The 18,879-nt window shown below is 36.5% G+C and overlaps 1 long non-coding RNA gene across 1 annotated transcript; it reads left to right on the top strand.

The window, feature by feature from the left end:
- The first annotated feature begins 2,618 nt into the window (after positions 1-2,618).
- LOC117957021 lies at positions 2,619-10,237 on the top strand. The gene is made up of 3 exons (XR_004659425.1): positions 2,619-2,846; positions 8,885-8,889; positions 10,226-10,237. It is a non-coding gene; the product is annotated as an uncharacterized LOC117957021 (long non-coding RNA).
- Positions 10,238-18,879: the final 8,642 nt, after the last annotated feature.

Below are 18,879 nucleotides of genomic sequence, written 5' to 3'. Positions count from 1 at the left end.
ACACACACACACACACACACACACACACACACACACACACACACACACACACACACACACACACACACACACTTCATGACTTTGTCATGCCAGTGCATGACAAAGTGCCGCCCTTGTGTTTTTGTTTTGGCAATGATGATCTTGAGCTTGGGCTGATCGTCTCATGTAAATTGGCATATAAGAGAATTATTAATCTTCCCATAGATTAAATAATTAGTTTAAGTAGTTTTTCCACACAAAAAAAGTTCATGACAAATAAAAGTTGAAAAATAATACATTTATGAAGAAAAAATTTTACTTTTTAAAGAAATGTCTTTATGTATTTAACATGCACATAAAATGAAACACTGCATTTAAGATCTAAATAGAGTGATGAAACTGAGGGGTCTTTCATCAAAAGCAGCGCTGGGCTCATATGTTAATCAGACACCCGGCGATGCTTGGCTCTGCATTTCAATACGTCCTACTTTATTGTTTTTTTTAAGCATATGCGCTGAATAATTAGCCACCACATAGTCCAATCAGGGGCATGCCAATGTGGGGTTGCTATGGCGACCCCATCAGTTCTTACCCCCTCCACCACTCTACCCCCACCTCCTTCTCCTCCTGCCTGGCTGCAAACAGGACGGAGAAAAATAAAGCGTGGGAAAAAAACACTTTGGTGGCTCAGACAATAATGGTGGGGGTGAGGAAAGGAAAGGAAAGGAAAGGAAAGGAAAAATAATGGACAAGTGGGAGAAGGAGGTGTGATGGTGATTGGAAGAGCAGCTTGTGTCTAGACTGGCAAATACAGACATGGTTGTTTTGTAGTTTGGTGTTTTTGGGGGTTGGGGGCCATATTTGATCTTGTCTGTCTGGGTTGACTGTGTGGGTGTTGAGTTTGTTTCCTCTGTTATTAGTGTGCCATCTATGGGCAGTAAAAGGGAGCTTACAGTAAAGGCCACTCATAAGGCAATACAGTAAACAGTAATACCAAGCTTTGTGATAAATTATGCATGGCTTAGCTCAGAGTCCCACAAAAGTTAAGTCTGTGCACGTGATGTTCATGTTGTGGATTATTAATTTAATGTGTAGATGCCATACTTTTGAGCCTTAAGTAACCAAGATGGCATCCTGGGCTCTAGATTTATAGACGTCTCCAGTTCTATACTCTACTGTAAATGCAGTAAGGTTGTAAATAGTAGAATCAGAGCAACGGGATGTTGTGTAGGGATTTGAGCTAACTGGTTCACCTATATAGTATGAATAAAATACAGTATTAAAAAATGCATTCACATACTGTATGTTCTGTTGCTCCACATACTACAGAAACTGTACATCTTATAAAACAATGATTATACAATGATTATATTGTTTGCATCGCTGCATGTTCTTGGGCGTTCTAGATGCAAAGTGTAAAAGGCTGTAGATAAATGTGATGTGCTTTAGCTTTCACCTTATTGGAGGACTGATTTTAATGCTCGTCCTCTGTCTCTTCTTTTAAGGTTTCTGATCAGTCTGGAGTTGGGAATCATCAGATCGTTGCCTCTCAGACTCTTTTGGACTGTGACTTGAGTCTAGTGATGTTCGTAGCACACAGGACTACATCATTAACCGTGAAAATACTGGAGGAAACACACAGATTTTGTGAAAGCAGCCAGACAGTGGGCAGAGTTCAAATGGTCAGGTCTTAAAACTGGTAATGGATACAAAAGTAACTGTTTTCAGCTGCCGCAGCAGAACATCAGTTTCTGAATGAAGACAGAAACAAACAAGACAGAAGATTTTGATACAAGTGGAAAAACCGACATTTGGCCACCATGACGCTCGAACTGAGAGAGTAAAGTACAACAAAGTGATCTGTGTGTGTGTGTGTGTTTTTTTTTTTCTCGGAAACTGCTCTGCACAGCTGTTAAGGAAACAAAAATTCAGTCATTAGAGATTCAAAGTCATTTTAAAAAGGTTTAATAGATGATAAAAAATACTTGCAGTGATGTTTTGAATTTTTACTATGATTCATTAGTTTAACAACTTATTCTCCTTTAGATGAGAATTTTATCTTAGATCTTAAAATCCTAGATTTTACGTTCATTTTTCCCACTTATCTTTTGAATCCTATTCATATGTAATTATTACAGCTAGCAAATAAATGTGTATCTTTATCTCATGTAAAACTTAGGATGTTCTAATCAAATTGTTGACAATCTGTGGAAATTGTTGTTCTGGTGCAATGTCAGAAATGTTTTATGGACTTGATCCATCAATTATGAATTGTTTATCAATCGTTGACTACTTTTATAGACAGGTGCAGAATATGTTTCACATTTGATCTCATACCTAGATTTTACAGTGTTTTGTATTTTTATTCAATGACTGAATAACCTAAAATACTAACCGATTTTTATATTATTTTGCTCCTGCTACAGCCACCTATCATGTACATCACATTTTATCTTTATGATTTTGTGTATAGATCTTAATTAAATTGTATTTTTTATGTTAAGTGTATACAGTTAATTAAGAGCAACTATTATATATATATATATATATATATATATATATATATATATATATATATATATATATATATATATATATATATATATATATATACACACACACATACTACTACTAGCCTTTTGTGAAAAACCACAATATATTTGTTTTATTTTTAACTATGCAAAAGAAACGGACAGGGGTTTTTGTTAAGTTTGCACTATTTGCATTAGTGTTTGCACATGACTTGTATTGTTAAGTCTGCACATCACTAGCTAAATGTACGGGTTCAGTTTGTGTGAGAGAATTGTGATGTTTTACTATCTATACTATATGCACTATATGAGCACAGGTGCAATGTGTGTGCTGTTGTTAGAAGCAGGGATAAACAGTGATTGTCAGTCTCAGTGACTAATATTTGGATTTATTACACATTTTATTTGTTAAATCAGCTCTTCTGACAATCTAATATGAATACTTGAATGCATAGGATTGTTTTTTGATGTAGTGTGGGAAATGTGAATATGTGCAATAGATTTTATGCAGTTTTTTATATTATTCAGTGAGAAAAATGATTATATTAGAATGCACTATGAACTACTGTTTCAGGGGATGTATAAGCAGGATGTACACATAAGCTGCTGTAAATGTGCTTGATATCTGTACTATGCAATCGTTTCTACTGCAGTTAATTTGAAATCAATAAAAGTATGTATGTTTACAATGAGAAAATAACTGTGTGGGTTTCTAATGTTTGTATGTTAGAGGTACTAAAAGTATTATCTTTGATATGGTAAGCAAAGGATGTAGAATCAACCACGACACAATCATTATTTCATAAATTTGTTGGATTGTCAATTTACCTCAGAATTTACAAAACTGCATTGTTTCATAAACACAAGAAAAGCCATTCACATTTTTGTCAGTTATGGGTAAAATCCATTTTAAATCCCAAAGTATGAGACATTTAAAAAAAAACAAAAAAAACAACCAACGAGCATATCTGAGCTTTTCTGTTCCTGTTTAGTCCCTAAATCATGTATCCACACTCATCGCAACAATTTAGAAAAAAAAAACAGACTCCCACTTTGCAACAGAAGACGCAAAGAAAATAAGTGATGATTTCCTGCATGGAGCTTCATTCATAGATTTAGATTGAGATTAGATTTAGACTGATGTAGATTAATCATTTTAATAACATTTATAAAAAGTATTGCCATTAGTTGATTTTTTATCACTTAAGGCATTTATGAAAGACATCAGTTACACACTTTCTTTCTTGGGTATCGTGTCATCCACTAAAGTCCTTAACGGTCACAGTCAGTTGGTAGTTTGCTGCCTTGCTCTAGGGCACACCAGTTATAGTCGTAAAGACGACTTGCTCTCTTACTTTCCTACCCAGCTGTTCCCAATAGGTCTGACACTGGATAATGATACTTTACAGACACTCTAATCCCCTCACTCATTTGATTTATATTAAATGTTTAACATGTAAGTGGGGCAATCTGAGGGGGAATAATAATTCCAGTGTGAAAATACAAGAGAACAATGATGCATCATTCCCCCAAATTCTGTTAAAATCCAACCAGCTCTAACCAGCGTAGAGAATGTTTTTCAAGATATTTATGACGCCAGTTGTCAGACTTGAAGATGATTTCCCTTTACATTACATAATCTTGGAAAATGTAATGACTGATGCATGTGCTGTGACAAAGTGGTTAGGTGGATCCATTTGTATTGAACTATTTTGGAACATGTTTGAATTTGGTCTATTGAGTTTTATGCCAGCATGAATTTAAGACATGTTAGTACTCTACTTCATTTAACGTAATATAACTGTGCTCACCAACTTAATACACAAAACCCTCATAGAGACAGCCGGAGATGCTCCAGCAGAGAACAACATGCCCGTATGAACACTAAACACAATCACTAAACAATGTTTACACGCGCTGTACACTTGCAGAGAAGAATCAGTCACATCTGGATAATGTGCTGCGTTGGGGACAGCGGGGCACAGGCCAGAGGATCCAGCTGCTCCCGTACTGCCATGCTGCATGCAGCGTCTAGAAAGATGTGGGGTGCGAGTTTTGTTCAGCTCAAAAACACGCTGGGGTCAAAGGCCTTGAGGAAAAAAAAATCTGAACTTTTGTTTCAGGTATAACACGTACGCTTTGTTATCAAAGCGTATGTAATGCACAACTGTCCTTTAATTCACTATAGGACAGACATTATGACAACAAGAGTGATGGAGGTTAGCATAAATTTTATGTTTAGGAAAGCTTGTCAAGTTTGAATGTTGACAATTTTAATGATAGTTCTGCGATCTTCATCTGTATATGAAGTTGTCCAGCAGTGAAGGTGCCCAAAATTGATAGAACAAACATAAAGATTTTGCTTTGGGAGTTTCATTTCCATGTAAAATTCAGTTTTGTTATAATATTAAAACTCTGACATTCCTTTTGCAAGCATCCACTGCTATTATAATCAGCCTAATTCTACTAAATACTCTTCATTCTAGCTTTTTTATTTAAATATCTTCACTTGTACTTGGTCTAAATACACTAAAAATTATAAAAGTGAGTACAGATTGGTGAAGTTGTGAGTTTAATAATGTTTATAATTTAAATTGTATTTATTTGAAATCCCCCTAGCCTATATGTATAATTGGAAGGCCTGAATCATAATCAGGGTAATGAAAGAAAGTGGAAGACCACCATTAACATATTTAAGAGCTCACCAGTTAGATACTTTTGAATCAGAAGGCACTAAAAAAAAAGCATACAGTCATCACAGAAGGCAAATGTGATCTCTGTTATTATTACTAGAAAGATGGTCTTATATAGAAGTGGTCCCAAAGAACAAACAAAACTGACTGATGTAGAAAAGACAGTCTTTGCTTTTAGTGCAGCCATCTCAATGTTCATTTTCTACACACCTGACTGCTTTCCCTTAGCCTGAACATTGTTAATTGTCTTTATTAATGTATATTTACAGATTTCTAGTTTGATTTAGTCTATTTTCAACAAGATAAACAACATATTTACATTATATATTACACTGCGGTAATTACAGTACATTTGAAATTAGGCTATATTCTTGGAGATTTAATTTTAGGGTGACAGTTTGACTGGCAGTGAATCCAGTTGTACCACTACAGATCTTGTAAACTTAAATCCAAACTGAATGCGAGAAGGGCCACATAACAGGTAGCCCCTCTGCTGCGGTCAACGCTGCAGACCGGCCTCCAGACAGCAGGAAAGTTACGGGAACCATCTGATTATAATGGAACCAATAACAAAACAAAAGCTCATGTCTGGGAGGAAAATCGTGGGAAGTGCCGTAGAGGGCCTGATTAGCATTCTGTATTGCGAGTCCCTGTGGGCCGTCTCCTGGAGCCCCCAAACCCAGAAGTAAAGAATGGATATGCATGCGAGGAGGGGGCAGAGATGGAAGGGAGGTTGCAGAGGGCCAGACGGGGGATGAGGAAAGTCAAGGAAGACAGCTTCACAAAGACAAGCACGGTGCTGGGCGGGGGTGGGGGTATGCTGGAGGGTTTGAGGCTGCCACCGTCATGAATACAGGCGGTGTGAATGAACTAGGTTCAAGTTCAATGGCAAATCCTTGTCTGCATGATGAGGTGATGAAGACAAAATGTCTCTGAAAGAATCCTATCTTAGTTGAACTGTTTCTACAACTGTTGAAATCTATCTGTTACTTTGGTGAAACGGAAGACGCATCTGGGATGAAACTCTCTGAAAACCGATAGAAAAAACCCCACAGTTGTAGTTGCTTCAGATTTCTCACTGAAGAAGAAGAAGAAAAAAAAAAAAGTTTAAAGGTGGTCACAAAGAGGCATAGGTCGGTACGAGATTCTGACACTATAATAACCTTCAGCAAAAATAACACAGTTTCCCGGTATTGCAATTACAGCTTTAAAATGTGTTATTTTGAAATGTCTTGTTTTTTTTTATTGAACACAATGTATTTTCTTTTTAAACACACTGGCAGGAAGAAGGATTTATAAACTGCATTTTCTGTTCACAACAACTCATCAAAAACTGATGGAAAATTGTAGTGGTTGTGTTACTTTTTTGAAACCGCGGTATACCTTGAAAGCGGTAAGCAATCCATGCCTAATCACAAACAGTCAAATGTGCTTCATCTTTTGTCTCTGAAATGTCAAGATCAAATTTGATTTAAAACTTGAATGCAGCAGACAGTGTAGAGAGATTAAAATTTCACACTACAGACAAAAGTAGGGCTGCAATTAACTACTATATTTTATCATCAATTAATCTGAATGAAGATCTTCTATGAAATGTCAAAAACAGTTAAAATAGCTGGTCACAGTTTCCTAAAGCTTTGACTTACCATCTTCAAAATGCTTGTTTTGGCTGACCAACAGTCCAAGACCCAAAGGAGTTCAATTGACTGTCACATAAGAAAAACAGCCAGAAGCTGGAACTACAGGGAATATCTAAATAAATACTTAAATATAAAATAATCTTCCGTTGATCAACTATACTATATATACTAGTCGATCATTTGTTTCTGCTCTAAAACAAAAGTCCATTAAAGATTGAAGAAAACAGTTACATTTGAAAGGACAGGATGATACAAGAGCAAAACAACTTCCAACAGTTCTCTGGTATATGGAGAGATCAACTGTTACAGTAATCTGCATTGTTATTGTATTTTTTTTGATGCCACCTGTAATAAAAGGTATAAGTGAAGCACTAAATATCTATCAAGTACTAAAAGTTAGTCACCAAATGTTTTCTCAGATGTGCGCTTTTCTTTACTTAACCTCAATTAAGACATGGTCTAATTAAAAGTAATACCGTTGCAAAATGTTCAAAGATCACATGACAACAGAAAGACAAAATACTGTAACTGTTTTGCAGAAGTGACGATTTCTCCACTTCTTAATCTTTACAAATTTTGACTTTCTTAACCTATTTGTGGTTTCCAAGCCATTCAGCCTGAATGGTGTGAAAGAAGAGACAGAGGACATGGACGTTTTGCTGTCTTATTCTTTTAATTAAGATGTATGATTTAAATGAGAACGTCATCAATTTTAGATGGCATTTTATTTAGCTAAAGTTATTGTAAAGATGTTTATGCTCAAACAGTATTAACTATTTACTCTCCTTATATGAAAAAAAAATTGCAAGTTTAATGGGGAGTAATAGAAAAACGTGATAATATTGATCAAGGTAAGGTATTAAAACTGTTTCGGTATTGGTATCAAAAGATAGGTATTGTATGTGAAAAACTTCAATGTGGCTTTAACTGCCCCATGTAAAGTCCATGTAACATACTATTAAAAACTGTTAAAAGGTTAGAAATTAAGTGTGACATTAAGAGATCTGACCTCAGGGCAAACGGACAATAGTCACTTCCTTTCTAATTCATCAAAGCCCTAAAATCAAAATACAATTGATACAAATAAAATACAAGTAGAGAAATATCATCAGCCAAATGTACTTACAGTTAAGTATCAAAGTACAACTAGTGGTTTTGCAGAAAAAAACTGAAAAGGTCTGCTTTTTGGACTTTAATCTTGCATTTTTGTGCAGTATTAAATAATTTACCTAATTTTGCCTTGATCAGCTATTTGAATGAAGCCACGTGAGAAGTTTAGAGGGGAAATTCAAAGCTGGATGAAGAGGTCGTTGACCTGCTGGTTGGCGGAGTTTAACCTCTTGGCCTCCTATTTGATGAAAGCTCATAGGTCGGGACTCAGTCAGGAGGGGTCGAGGGAACAGGCAGGAGGACGAAGTGTGTCGTCCATCCCAGTGAGCCGTGGAAATGCATTTCTACACACGTGTCCGCAGACGGAGACACATTTTAACTTGACAGCTTTTCAAATTACGCATAAACTCTGCAAACCCGGTACAGACTGACCACACCGTTTTTAAAAGAATGTCTTGACTTTTCCTTTTTGTCACCACATGCTGTTCAGCTAATAAATGCGTGACAGAGATCATGCATGGGAATGCTCACTTGAATTTCTTTCTACAAATGACCATTTTCTGAAATTTCTTCCTCCGTCTAAAAGTCATTCACTGGTTTCCCACAAAAACAGTCTTGTGGGTGCTATTGGACATTTTGTAAATCATTCCTCTCCCGGACCATTGACAGCAGGGGTGGCGAGCTCGATGGGAAAACAATATCTTAAAGATTGCGATATAAAACCGATCCGTCCAGACGAAGACACAGGCATAAAACATAGAAATCAGCCATGAGTGCGTCATGGCACACTGGAGGGTCTGACTACTTAATTAGACATATAAAAAGGCTGGGTCAGAGAGAGCAGACAGGCAAAGAAAGGCAGGCGAGATGAGGCCCTTCAAACTGTCTGCGTCACACTGTGGGTGTGTATGTGTCTGAATGGTGCTGTGAGAAAGTGTGAACCCGTGTTGTTTGCATGTCTGAGTCTCGGCTGTGCAGGTCTGCGTGTAGGAATGCGTTTGTCTAGCACAAGTGTGTGTGTTTGTGCAATTGTGTGAACATTTTTGAGGTGTTTTGTGATTCCTAACTTGGTAAAGTGTAAATGTGTCATTTAAATATTGACAATATCACTCATGAAGAGGTATTGGCAGATATCACATTAAAATGGTAAATAATTTGAATGTAGAACAATAACTGAACCTACTGTAGATCCATCAGCTATAAGAATATTTCAGTCGAGAGAGGAAAAAGGTTTTCTAACACATTAACCGTCTTTCCCAGCGAGCTAACATGACATGCTTGGTTCAAATGGCACCCTCACATTCTTCAGTTTTATTTGTTGTCATATTTTGTGTTAATTCAACACAGCACCCTCTGCAGGTGATCAAATATCCTATTGCTGCTTTCCAGAAATAGCTGCAGTCTTACAAGTTTTTTTTTAATCCGCTGTTAATTCGCACTGTGTATGCATGTGTGTCTGCTCACACTGGTCTAGCCTCCAATATGTTTAAACTATGTTCAGAGAGCATGAAGAATGTGTCTCAATAAGTCATTATTGGTCTAAACAAGTCAGAACCACTTATAATAATCACTTCTTCTTACTCACTTATTGTTGCCACTGAGCAGACATGGGCCACTCAATCTGAACTGGAGTCTGTGGGTGAGAAGCGAGTGGGAAGCCTCCACCGCAGCTGCAGCTATTTGTTGTTGTCTGCGAGACATAAAGGAGAGGTCAGAGGTCAAATAAGTTCACAGGAACTGAGGGCTTTCACATGGTAATGCTTCGGAGCAGCACAAGAACAACACGTAGGAGGTAAGTACAATGTCAGGTCACGGTTTAAAATGTGTCACAATCTCACGTTTGATGGACATGTCTACTTAACAGGTGGATATGAAGGACTTAGGGTTTAAAACTGGGGATGTCCTTCAAAATGACATGAAATATGGACATGCAAGCATGGATGAGATGGAAGAGAAATATATATATATATATATATATATATATATATATATAGAATACTATAGGTACTTTTACTTGTGTTCTCTGCTTGAATACAGTTTTCAGGTACAGATCTACTCCACTACATTTCAGAGACAAATATTGTACTTTTTGACTCTCCTCTGGCATCTGGGGCTACTAGATATTTTACAAAATTAAGGTTTTACATGTAAACTTATCTTATAATATCTTATAAAATAGAATTGTTATAGATTAAACTACACAACAATGTAAATTATGTACATTTAGCTCCACAGTTATTATCATAATACTCACAGGGGTCATTTACTTTAGGTACTTTCAGTACATTTTGCAGATCCTATACTTTGTATTATCTTTTACTGAAGTAAGAAGCATGTTTTACATCATGGTTTTGCTACTGTTGTTTAAGTAAAATATCTGAATACTATCTCTACCACTGATTTTACCAAACACTTGTACACTTGTATGTTCTTCTATTTACACCCTTACTGTTGGTGGTTATTAAGGGAGCCTTGCCAACAGCAATTTCCTTCCCATTTCCATTTGAAAATGATGAATTAAAGTAGTCTATACAAAAGAGTGAGTTTCCCAGTGTTAGATTTTAAAGTGTACAGTATTTCGGGTTAGTATCTAAAGAATGTAGAGCAGTCTAGATATGCAGCGAGACCCTAATACCAACACATCACAGTGCATCCTGTTGTAAAAGTTTAAGATGCTGATCGTGTAATCGCATATTGATGTCCGGCTAGGATCCCATCTCTATCTCCCTCAATTTCCTGTCTGGTCTCAACTGTTTACTGCATAATAAATGCTAAAAACAAAACTATCATATAAAAATACTACAAACATGAAATACATATGTATTGAGCATAATGTACAACCATTTAAACGCTAACGGGGGGGGGGGCACACACGATAATTAATGGGCAGTGCGGAGAAACAGCTGTGAGAACGAGACGGCCTCACAGAATCATGAATGACATGAACACTCAACAATAATCCTCAGGAGTTCTGCCCAAACGTTCCCATCACACTGACTGAGACAGATACTGAATATTGAAAAGAAGGTAATTCCCATGCAGTCATTTTGTTTTAAACTTCAGCTCAGCGCGCCCCCAGCTGGAGCTTTGCACCACTGCCCGGACTGAGAGCCTGACGGCAGCATCAAGATGTTTAACCCTTTGTAAAATCACCTTCTGGGACTGTATGATTGTCAACCTGAAGCCGATTTATTTTGCAATTTTATTTTGTAATTTTTTAGATGTAACGGAGTTGATTATGAGGATTTGCTTCTAGACTTAAAAAATGATGTTCACAGAAATGTTTAAATGTTTTTCTTTGTATTTGGACAGAAAACACCCGCCTGGTTTTGCTTTAACAGGACATTAGCATCCATTTAACCAAGACCTTTTTAGTATTTTTTTAACAGTAAAAGTGGTTCCTGACCCACGGTCAAGGTAAATCTGAGGGGTAATGCAATTATTTCAGAGACAAAAAAGAACATCAACCACCTTTTTGTTCGATCACAGTTTTATCTCTTCATGCCTGTAAAATATGTATTGAACAATTTAAACAACAAAAAAAAAATCTTTGTCACATGGCATACAGCTCATAAACAAGTGGTCACAACTTTTGTTTTTAAGGCATCTCATTACAAAAAAATTGGAAACTACAATATTAGAATAAATGAACATTGTGTTATAGGATTAATTGTTTACATACAACATTTGGGGAGAAACTGTCAATGTGTTTTAATGGTCCAAGTGGTTTAATTATCTTCTCTAGTTTGATCAAATGTTCCTGAATGATTATTTCTGAAGTCAGAAAACTCCCACACTCCCACTCCCATGCAGGCTGCGTCCTCCATATTGCCTCTCCATGGGTTCAAATTATAACCTATTTGTCTCAATGTTTTCACACGGCTGCCTGTCAATCAGTCCTCCCACCCCGAGCGCAAATTGGTGCAGTGTGAAAACAGCTACTCCCCATGCCCTATGGGTCTAATTGGCTCGGATTAAAGAAGCCATTATATCAGTGGAGCTGATCTGAAAGCTTAGCTGCTGAGCTGCGGGCAGCCCACACTTTTTTATCATGCTGAGAAACTGATACGGCTGCACCCAGCTGCTGCAGATCACTCACTTTTACACACAACACTGCCGGTAGTAAAAACAGTGTGAGTATGAAATGGATATAATGACCTGTATTTGAGAATGTATTTACTACCACAATAGAATGATGAATTTGGTTTTGGGAGATAGCTTCATGGCCCAAAGCGTGGGGAGAATGAAATGTTTGGTGCATACGGAATATTGGTCTGATTAATTGATTCAGTTGAACACCTTTAAGCTGCAACTCAACATTTTATGAAATATTGAAAATGTCAAACCTGGCTGCACACGGTTATACTGCTTTTTTAACTCAAACCTTTGAATTATTAAATAAAATAGTTAAAATCTTTAAAAAGTAAAAATCATAAACTGGTTTACCTTTTTTCTTTTTTCGTTTTTACAAAATAATGGATCTAGAGCCCCGCCAATTAATCGACCAATATAAGTACTGTAAAAGATGGACGATATTTAAGAACTTAAACAAAACCGTATGTCTGAGGTCATTATAATGTAAAAGAAAATAAACTATTATTAACCATTCATACTTTAATAAAACCAATAAACTTATTAACTTTATTACCTGGTGTGTTTTCCCGGAGAACTTAATAAACAATTATTTGGGCTTTAAAAAATAAATAAAAAATGTATCCTAATTTGACAAAGAAGCACCAAGTCTTTTCCAGTTAAGTTCCTAAAAAGATTATAATAAGCCACTCACAAGTACAACCTGAGAGCATCCTCTTCCCTGGGCTTTGTAGTAAAGTTCATATTTATAACTTTTATCAACAAAAGAATACCTGATATAAATGTCGTTTGTAAGCTGTTCCATTGAAAGAAAAAATATTTATAATAGATCTTCATTTTAAAATATATGGATTATTCTGTAATCTGTAAAGTGAGAAATTGACATGGTAGGTTTTTAAAGAGAAGTGTAGATCTTGAACAATTTTCACACAAACACACACACACACACACACACACACACACACACACACACACACACACAGTAGTATTGCGACGAGGAAGGAAGTCGGGACGCCGCTCAGACCCCAAAAACACACAAGCAAGAAAAGCCACAAAGGTTGTTCGAGCAGTGATGGGGGAGAAGGGTTGTGGGTAGGGCTTACTGCCGAGGTTCCCAGCCAAATTGGCACATCTTTTTAACTTCTTCCGCCCTTCTGTCTTTTGATTGTGTGGACTGACAGAACTTGTGAAGTCCAATTATGAGCAATTTGTCTCTATTCAAACGTTTGAATGTCAGAAACTGTGCAACATAAACGTGGGAAAAACATCATTTAGATATATCTAGATAGACACAGACAGACATTTTCATGACAGAAAATGAATGGAACATTTTAATAATAAATGAATGCATACATTTTATATTAAGATAAAAGGTCAAATATTCACAAGTTTCAGCTTTTCAAAGGGATGATTTGCTCATGACATGTTGTATGTCATTCTACATTCAATGTATTGGGTTTTGGACTGTTAGTTGAACAAGAGGCGGTCTGAAGCCAACACTTTGGGCTCTGTGAACTTTTAACTGGCATTTTTTTCATCATACTGTATGACCTTTCATACACTAAACGATTAATCAAAAAAAGCGTCTGATAGAATAATTGATAATAAAAAATATGAATACATGTATTATGCATGATTAACACTCAACATTTGATAAATCACTAAGAAACACCAATAACATAATCCATAATAGCAAAAACCATTAGTTGCAGCTCTAACAACACATAAAATAATTAGAACTCACTCCTTTTAATCCCCTACACTTCCCTCCTCACCCCGCAGTTCACACCAGCGGCCATTTTTGGGTGTCAAGGACCTCGCACTTGGGGTTTTGGGAGGTGGACCCTCAATTAGCGAGCCACGCGTCCTTTGAAAGAAAGAGGAACTCTGTGAGGAGTCCTTAACGACTGGCCTCTGTTCACTCAGCTCTGACCCCGTGACCTCGGGGTCACAGGCCACAATACACCCCCCTCTGGAACTGTGTTATCGGCTCTGTGACCAAGAGGGACGGCCAGCAACTCACGGCATTCAGGCCGAGCTGCGTGGCGCTATTGAAGGCCTGAGAACCGCAGTCTTCATCACCTCTCTGAACACCCGCTAGGAATTCAACTTTACCGACTGATCTGGTCCGATAATCTGGACCGATCTTTTTTAATTGAGCTGGACCAGACGGAAGAAAGGTTGCACACATACTGCACACCGGGGGAGCCACCCGGAGCAACTATAATCCTGTATTTTTAGCCACTGAGCAGCACTAATCTTTGGATTTGTTTGGGGGTGAATGCCTTGCTCAAAGACACATTGCTGCAAGTGCTTCCCATTTACCTCCATGTGAAACTGCTTCACATGTTTTTACATTCTGCATAAAGAGAAGGGCACATACAGAGTACTAATGGTGGAAACGTGTGTTTAATATGTTTATTGGCCTGTCTACCACTGATCCTGAACGCACTATTAAGTGATTACAATACTGCACTAAACCAGTTGGGGAAAAACTACGTACATTTACTCAAGTACTGTCCTTAATAACAAATTCTGAGGTACTTGTACTTTACTTAAGTATTTCACTAGTTAACTAGTTATTTTTTGATAGCAGACTATTATGTATTATTAAAATGTTAAAAATACATTTCTGTATCTATTAAAATACCTACAAGGTTTAGGCTTGGGGTCAAAAGCTAATCAGCAGATAATAATAAGATAATAAGATAATAATTTCTATTGAACTCTTTGTTCACTTATGCCTCTATATTGTTCTGTCCAGAGTATGTATATATTGTGTGTATATATTAGTGTGTATATTTCTTGCAACAATGCTCCAAAGAAAAATTCCTCGTATGTGTCCTCATACCTGGCGAATAAAGCTGATTCTGATTCCGATTCTGATTCAGTATACAAAGTATTTCAAATTAAATGCATCCTTACTAGCTGCAACGTTAACGTGATGTACACAATAATGCATACATTATATTATAATCCAATTACATAATATACATTATTCTGATGTGGGTATTCTGTATTATGAGTATTTTTAAGTATATTTTGATGCTAATACTTTTGTACTTTTACTTGTAACAATAGTAACTGTAATGCATTTTGGTCAAGAGCACAAAGGAATGTGTTCAAATCACTCTGGTCTGATTCACAATCCCAAATCATAAAATATTCGATATACAACAGGTAAAAGCAGATGATGTAAGGTGTTTTTGCTTAGTAACCTATTTCTAAAAGATTAATTGATTATGAAAATGTTTTTTTTTAGTTGAGTCACTAAGAAAAATTGATTATTAATTTAAATAAAAGATTGGGTCACAGATTAATTCAGAATAAAAGGCGTACATCTGGCTACACATGGTAAGGCACATGCATCAATGCTCATTTTGGTAGATTTTCCAAATTGTGTTACCCCAACAATTTTTACTCAATCGAATACAAATTAAAAAATGAACAATATAAAAATAATACCATACTGTAGACTAAGGGAACTTTAAAGGCGATCTGCCTGCAATAATTCAAACAGGTCCTGTGCTGCATTTATTAAAATGCATTATCTGTATTACACAGGGTAGGTTGTAGGTGAAACTCTCATCTATTTATTTCAGACAAAAGACTGACTGAATTTTTTGAATCTAGTAAAAAAGGGTTACTTACTAGACAGTATAACTTGTGTCTTACATAAAAGAGTATAACAGCACATTCAAGTGTTCAGTCAGTAAGTAAGTGCATACTTTCCTGAAGGAAGATGGAAAGTCTGTAGAGTAAAGTGTTGGTCCTCTTATAAAAATGAGATGATGTTCTTCATAAATGTAGGCAGACCGCAGTAAGTATAACAGTCAAAGCTGAAATACAGAGATAACAAACAGGTATCCTCTTTAAATTGTTACTGACAAAGTTTTTGCTCTTGTGTATCTCACTTAGCAACAATTCTTGGTTGCAGCTATGTTGGTTTCAGCCTTTCACTGTCTACATGGAAGTGATCATAATATTTGTGGACTCGGCTGGGATATCAAACACTTCATTATTCATTGACATTTTGCCATGAGTGTTCTGCAGTTCCATCAACTCATGGAACAATGATGCCATCTGGTGGCAGAGTAATATAAATGCTTCCTTTATCACATTCAGTATCCGCTATTAACAAAACTTCTGATTTGAAACATCTTTGGGAACAGAATAACATAGTTACCGGTACGTTACATAAAGTGACAACCAGGCCCCTGTTCAATATTACTTCATGCATATTGTACATCTTTTTTATGATGAAATAAATGATTTGTGGTGAGACAACAGCAGCTTTTTGGAAAGCTAGCTAGCTCACCTGCATGAGGTAGCTACGCACGTTAGCACAAACAAATGTGTTCATTTTACACCGGCTCTCTTCTTTATCACTGGAGGTTTCCTAGGTGTACACTTCATAACTTTATCTGCTACAAACACACATTCATAAACATAAACTTACATATTTTACTTTTGGTTTTCTCCCAAGCTTCCTCAAATTGTAATCATTTTTTTTAAACCGTGACGCAACATATCTACTGCTATTGGGCAGGTGTCACATGCGCATAAATGCCCGTTGGTCACCTGACCAACTAGGAATTGGGAAAGGCAGCGCAAAGGGCTCTAGGGAGCTGTCTTTGGGAAAAGCACCCACATTGTGTTGTTGTTGTTGTTGTTGTTGTTGTTGTTGTGGTAACCTTTGAATGTATAGTGCAGTTCGAAAAATATTATTAGATGGCATCTTCATTTATTATTTTCTGTATGAGGATGACAATAAATCAATTTCAATTAGCTTCTTCAAATTTTTAGTGCAGTTAAAAAATTGTAACAGCTCATCAAACATTCTTTTTTCACTGTTTAGAAGAACAAAGTTGATGGTAGTCTGTCTGTCTGTTTAATGTGGCTTTCTTAGTATGCTTTTGAATGCTGTAGTATTTCTTTCCATTATACAACAGGAATTTTCACTAAGGTTTTTAATATAAATATTTATTATGATCTCAAAAACTAATACATCAATTGTTTAGCAACAAACAGAAGCACTCAGATTGTAGCGATACCACAATAAATAAACATGCTATGTTACAAGTACAAGTCGTAGTTTCAAAACCTTTCTTGAGTAAAAAGCAAAGCTAATTTTAACACCTCTGTGTACTGTTGGGTATCTTCATCTATGACTGCATATTTTATATCACTGATCATATGTTTGAGGTATCAAATCTTTATCTGAAAGGTAACCACTGCTGTCAGATAAATGTAGTTCATTTAAAAGTACACTATTTCTTAGTGCAGAATAAGTGTAAAGCAACACAAAATGGAAATACTCAAGTTAAGTACAGGGGCTTGAAATTTGTACAGTACTTGAGTAAATGTACTTAGTTAAATTCCACCACAGTCAACAAGAAGGCACTTCTTCTTCTTCTATGGGGTTTTACGGCAGCTGGCATCCAAAAGGTTCCATTGCTGCCATCTCTGTAAATAGCACCTTGGTGCACTATAGCCACTGTATTGCCCATTGTCCTTTAAAAATTCCTGACATGAACACAAGCCACTTATGTGTAAATGTAGTGCTGTTCAGAAACATGTTACCAATCCTTATTCTAGAGATAATAACCTCTTCCTAACATTTAACCTCCCTTCTTTTACAGATATTAACTGAATCAGTTTCCTTAGATATGGTGAATAGGTGCCTCCCTTTGTTTTCTTGATCCCAGATCTGTTGCCATTTTAAAATTGTTCCCTGCTACTCAATACTTTTACCCTCCGCCTTAAAAAAATCAATGCTGGCCTCCACAGTATCCTTATGAGCGGCTTCCTTTATCAATTTATCAACCTTTTGAAGGAATTCACACACTAAATCTGATTCAGGATTATCTGACGTAATCCCAAGTATCTCCAAATCAGTCTTTGGGACCTCTAATTGCCATAGAGGAACTGATGGCTACAGTACTACTGGACAAAAGTTCTTGTCATGTATAGACATTTCCTGTGCCACTATCTCTCCACATACATACACTTGCATCAAAGAAGCTACATCTGCTCCCCAATCTGTTCCACCAAGACATCTCATTAAATGTTTTACCCTTTGACATTTGTCTATTACTTTCAAAACATCCCTCCAACACCAAGAGATCAAAATCAAATCAAATTGACTAATAACATTACAGTGGTGTCCCATTTTCTACCAAACACCTTCTTGATGTTTCTTTCCCTATTTTCACCTGAATACTTCTATTATTTAAAACGTCCAGTACCCTGTTGAACATGATTTCCCCAATTCCTAGCATATGCATTTGATTAAAAGACCCTCTACCCATGGAATATCATATACTTTATCCACTTCAAAGAATGCTGCCACAGCTCTCTCTTTCTGTATCTGTGCTTTTCTTATTTCATCCTCTAGACATATGATTGAATATATGGTACTCATTCCCTTTCTAAAGCCACTCTGACATCTAGCCATTAACCCCATACTAAGGTGCATTAGCCTTCTATTTACCCTTTCCATTAACTTACCTAAGTGAGAGGTTAAAGCTATATAATTTGCTGGATTACTAACATCTTTTCCCGGTTTTCTTTTTGGAACAACAACGGCCTCCATCCATCCTGCAGGAATCTATCCTTCTTCCCAAACTTCATTAAATCCATTAAAAACCTTCTACACTCCCTTATCGCTTAAATGTCTAAACACACCATAAAAAATTTCATCTTTTCCAGGAGCTGAATTCTTACACTTATCCAGTGCATTTCTCAACTCTCTCAGAGTGAGAGGAACATTATCTTTATCCTCTAATCCTAGTTTTTTTGCTGTGTAGTTACACCTTAAAGCTTTTATCTCTT

Source organism: Etheostoma cragini, chromosome 14 (genome assembly GCF_013103735.1).
Source record: "Etheostoma cragini isolate CJK2018 chromosome 14, CSU_Ecrag_1.0, whole genome shotgun sequence".
Lineage (NCBI taxonomy): Eukaryota > Metazoa > Chordata > Actinopteri > Perciformes > Percidae > Etheostoma > Etheostoma cragini.
The sequence above is the reverse complement of the archived record's forward strand: the minus strand, read 5'-3'. Positions and strand labels throughout refer to the sequence as shown.